Source organism: Nuphar pumila, chromosome 3 (genome assembly GCF_984573655.1).
Source record: "Nuphar pumila chromosome 3, dmNupPumi1.hap1.1, whole genome shotgun sequence".
Taxonomy (NCBI): domain Eukaryota; kingdom Viridiplantae; phylum Streptophyta; class Magnoliopsida; order Nymphaeales; family Nymphaeaceae; genus Nuphar; species Nuphar pumila.
The window spans coordinates 7134748-7140509 of record NC_143251.1 but is presented as its reverse complement, the minus strand read 5'-3'; positions in this window follow the sequence as shown (position 1 = coordinate 7140509).

The following is a 5762-nucleotide window of genomic DNA, read 5'->3' as shown; positions in this document are numbered from 1 at the left end:
AGTAAACTTACTCTTAATATTCTTGAAATATACACAGTGATCCAAACCATTTGCCTCACAACCCAATTTGGTTATAGCATTATAAAAAGTCAAATATCACTGTCTTGGTAACTACTTAAGTTCATATAATGATTGATTTAACTTGTATACTTTATCCTCTTGACCTTTAATTTCAAAACCTTCTGGTTGCTACATGAAAATAATTTTATTTAATTCACCATTTAAGAAGATCATTTTCACGTTCATTTGATATAGGTCAAGATCAAAATAAGCTACCAATGTCAATATAATACAAATAGATAATAGTTTGGCTACAGAAGAGTGAGTTTCTTCATAATCAATCTCTTCTCGTTGAGTATAGCCTTTTGATACTAATCTTGCTTTGAATCTATCAATAGATTCATCTGCCTTGAGTTTTTTCTTGAGAATCTACTTGCTACCAATTGTCCTGTATCCATTAGGCAAAGTAGCTAGTTCCCAAACTCTATTTTTTTCTATAGAGTCCAACCCATCTTTCATTGCTTCCTTTCATAGTTCAGACTTATTAAAAGCAATTGCATCTTCAAAACTCAAGTAATCAAGATTTTCATCTAAATCCATGGAGTAACATAATTCTTCACTCAAGAATGTGTAATAATCATTCAAATAGAATGAAGGAGTTCTTGTTCTTTTCTATCCAATTACTGGTTGTGAATTTTGTTCATTATTCACAATCGAATCGTTATGTTGTAACTCTTGAATAGGTATCACAAGATCATTTATTATATCCAGAAAAATATCATCAACTTCAGGATAAAAAATGCTTTCTTGAGTTTTCAAGAATTCTACTTCTCTACTTTATATAAATCCCTTTTCAGGATTATATAGATGATATCCCTTTGATCATTTTGGGTATCTCATGAAGATGCATTTGATAGTTTTACTATCTAACTTGTCTCTCATTTGAGTAGAGATTAATACATGAACAAGTGACCCTCACTTTTGTAAATGACTTAAGCCCGGCTTCCTACTAGTCCATAATTCATCAAGAGTAAGCTCTACAGCTTTAGAATGAACCTTATTCAGGATATACATAGTAGTGCAAATTGCTTCTTCTCAAAATTTCTTAGAAAGATTTGCGTGTGCTAACATGGATCTTGTCATATCCATTAAGGTTATATTCTTTCATTCGGTTGCATCATTCTGTTGTGGTGTATAAGACATAGTTGTATGAGGAGTTATATTATTATTAACGCAAATTTTTTTAAACTCATCAGAGTTATATTCACCTTCTCTATCAGATCTAATAACATGGATTTTTCTTCCTAATAATCCTTCAACTTCATGTTTGTATGCCTTAAACTTTTCTAGAGCTTCAAATTTCTTAGAAATTAGGTATATGTATCCATACCTTGAGTAATCATCTATAAATGTGATGAAATATGATCTTTCATGTGTTTCTACGGATAAAGGGCCACAAATATCTGTGTGTACCAGAACTAATAAGTCACATGACCAACTTTCCTTAGGAAAATGTTTTCTTGTCATTTTTTCTGATATGCATGGTTCACACTTTTCAAATTCTATATTTTTAAGATAAGGTAATGATCTCATGCGAATTATTCTTTTTATTTTATTGGCATTTACATGCCCTAACCTTAAATGTCATAAATATGCATCGATATTAAATGCACAATCAATATAACCAAAAATATTCATTGTATTATTTATAGAAAGAGTCACATTAAGACGAAAAAAACTCTAGTCAGTATCATAGTGACCCCTGAGCTTCACTTTTTTATTTTTTCCAATAGTGATCTTATTACCTCGAAAGCAATTTTTGAAGCTCTTTTTAGCAAAATCTCTCACTGTTAAAAGATTCATTTTCATGAAAGATACATAAAGTATATTTGTTAGTAGCACACTGGTCTCTTCTACCTAAAGCATGTAGGTCCTTATGCTGACCACATCACTATAGGTGTTATTTCACATATACACCTTTGATCTCTAGGCTTCAATTCCTTTATCCCTACAAGTCGTTCCTTTGTCTTAGACACATATCGCGTTACCCCTAAATCAATTCACCACTTTGAGAGATCACTATCTGTGATCAATGATTCAAACACAGTGCATATTAATTCTCGTCCTCCATTTACTTGATTTTCTGGATTCTTTTTCTTGGTTCTATTTGGACAAGTATTCTTAAAATGCCTAATTTTTTCACAAAAGAAACATGATCCGCTGATTGCAGTCTTGGAGTTCTTGGTTTGCACTAAACGCTTCTTGTTGAATTTATTCTTCTTAAATTTCTTGAAGAATATGCCTTTAGGCTTGAACTTGTGAGAGGTTGCCGGGAAAGACTCTTGGGTATTCATAACTTCTACCTTTTTGTTTTTTAACATGTACTCTTTCTTAAGAGCTAATTGCAGAGGAAGCTCAGTTAGAGTCAGGTTTTTTTGGTTTAATCTCATAACAATCGATATCATTTTTCACGTTAGAGGAAGGTTGTTTAATATGATAGAGATTTGCATGAGCTCAGAAATATCATTTCCTGCTATGGCTAAGTCTTTATCCATTACCAACATTTGATTCACATGATCGACCACGTTATCTGACTCTTTCATCTTGCAAGAGTTGTACTGCTACAGAAGAAGTTAAATATGAGTCTCTGAAGTCATATCATACTTCTTTCTGAATTCATTCATCATTCTCTTCACAGTATCAAAGTCTTTAAACACTCGGATGAGATCATCTTGCATAAACGTTAGAAGATTTGCATGAGCAAGTTGATCGTCTTCAATAAACTTGTTATGAGTTTTTTTCTCTTCTTCGGTCGACTTATCAGTTAGAGAAGATTTTATATTGTTTAATACGTATAGTCTTGTCATATATCAATAGCTATTTCATTTTTCTTCTTCACATTCTAAAATTCATCCCATTTAGTTTTTCGATTTTTGATAACTCAACTATAACAATTCGATTTGCCATATTCCTAATTATAAATAAATATTAGAATTAATAAAGGTTTTTTAACTAATATTTGTAAATGTAACTAGTTTTGATCCTTCTAAACTAGTTTAGCATGTAATATGGTCTTTAAGTATGAAAAAAACTTACAAAAATTGTTAAATTTAAGCACTATTTGACAAAGATAAGTATCAGGTAGTTTTCTAAAAACCGGAACCACTTTTCTGCAATTTCAGACAGTAATGTGAAAGGTTCTGTGTAAACAAAAATTATAAAAACCTATTTCTGCAACTTTCTGAGTTAATAAAAAAGTTTAGGCACCTTTCTATAATATCAAAAAAGTTTAGAGACCCTATTATGCAAAAACTCAATAAAACATAACACTCTCTAAAATTTCTGAGTTAATTAGAAAAGATTAACAATTTTTCTGTAATTTTCAGAAAGTCGGGACCTTCTCTGAGTAAACAAGAACAGAAAGACTTCAAAAGAAAATTTGAGTTAAACAAAAAAGAAATAAGCCACTTTTCTATAATTTCAGAAAAGTTGGTATGCTTCCAACTCCTTTTTTTTAAATTTTCACAAAATTTCAAATTTAAACTAAAATTTTATTTTTTTTGTTTAAATTTTAAAAGGGTTATATGATAAAAACGAAAAAGGAGAAAACCTTATTAGGGTTCCTCTGTTTCGTTTTATCGTGTTCTAATGAAGGAAAACCGTCGTCGGAGCGACGTCAGGCAACATTGGTTTTTTCAGCAGGGGTCCTTCCAGCGACCTCCACCGGTTTGTCCAGTGACACCTACACCTCCTTCTTCCTCCTTTTCTATTTTCTTTTTTTCGTTTTGATGTCTTTCTTATCGATGCAGACAGAAAAAATGATGTTGGTCATTGATTCGACGAGTACACACTGCACCCGATGGCATCCGACTATCGGTTAACATTAGGACGTTACACGAAACCCGGCGGTCGTCGCACGACCTCTGAAGGCCTTCACCAGCGAGGGTTCAAAGACTGAAAAAATTGGCTGATATATGCCGTTACAGGCAGCCTGTCCGATGGCCCTTCCTCTCAACGAGGACCCTCCAAAATCCGGCGGCCAATTCGGCCTCCGACCATAAGGTGAGCAAAAAAAAATCTATGTATTTAGTCGATGCCTCTTCAGACGTCTTCCGTCTAGTTCGAGCCCCTCAGAAAAGAGAGAGGAAAGAGGAAAATGAACCCTCTTCCTCTTCTTTTTTTTTTTGGCACTGCAACCATCGACAACTCGGGTGGTCCAACGCACAAAGAGCAGTTTAGAAAGACTGGGCCACCACCAGTGGTGGCTTCCCTTTTTTTCAGAAAATAAAACTCGAAAAGGGTCGAACCCTCTTCCTATTTTTTTTCCTTTTTACGTAAATTGAGAACATGCTTGGTTCGCCGGTTTGTCTAAATTAGAAAAATAAAAAGTTGGCCTCTCATTTTGTTTTTTGTTTTTCATTATTTATGTGCTTTTCTAGCGATGAGTCTTTGTCGTTTACTGGTGTTCAATTTCTACATTAATGTGTCTGCACACACAGGGAACTTTCAGTGGTACCGTCAGAGATTTGTCAAACCCGCTCTGATACCACTGTAGGAATTTACTCTGCATAGGACTGATTTTGCAGCGGGATGAAGACTTCACATTTATGCTCGAAATCGCCAGGGAGTCCAAACTCTAACTCATTCATAAACCAAAATGTTTTTCTACTACAACCGTGAATGCTTGTATGACTTCTTGTATTTTCATACATTATTAATCGTATTCTTTTTACTGCATTTTATATTTAGCGAAGAGTTCTGGTTTTGGGACCTAACCCTGAGAGAAATCCCTTCATCTTTCAAAGAGACACGTCTCATGCATTTGAATATTTCAACTGTTAGAAAAAGCCCCCAATAGTCAATCACACGACCTTACAACATGACACTATTTTATTTAGTTTTTTTGGAATGAACACATGACACTGTTAAAACTGGGGAAAGAAATCGTATACATCAACTTTTTAGTTTTGGTTAATTCCGGCAATGGTGCAATATGCCGAAGCGAATGTTTGATAACTGAATCAGCCTTGCAATTTTAACACCTTTAAATCAATCCAACATCCTAACCATGAGGTGCAACTTTCCTATGAAACAAGGATTGCACCTCCGGAGAATAAATGATAAAAATAATGAAGTCAGTCCATAAAAATGATTCCTTAATCTAAAAACCCAATAACTAAGTTTTTCAGCTCGGCATTGAGAAGCAGAATCATGATCTTTTTTATACTTTTTTATTTTTTACAGGGAGAAACCCAGGCGGTAGATCTCAGATCAACATTCCAGAGGGTAAAACTCCGTGGCTAGGAACCTTGCACAATGTTGTATCGGTATCGACCCTGATGGTGACTTGGTTAATAAAAGTCACCATCATCTCGATGAATCCATTTTAACCAAGTGTACCATATTTTGCTCCGTTCATAAATAAACTCTTACATTAGATGGAGTGTATTTGAGCATCTAGGATGAAGTGAGCAACTTAACGAACAATTCAAATACTAGAGGAGCAATGTAGTTCATGATCCAATGCCAGTAATCTTTTTTTTGTTTGGCTAAGCCAAGGGAAACCCTAATCGACAGCGTAGGGCTCCCGTTGGTAAAGGTCCCTGAGGTACATGCAACTTAGACCTTGTGGCATGGAACACCTTGATGGGTTTTGAACTACGGTGTCACTGGATCATCGGGTAAGATCTGATCCAGTCCCGTAGTGGATTCTATAGGACCAGGGTTTGGTTAAAAGAAAGGGTATGATTAACTATCTAGGT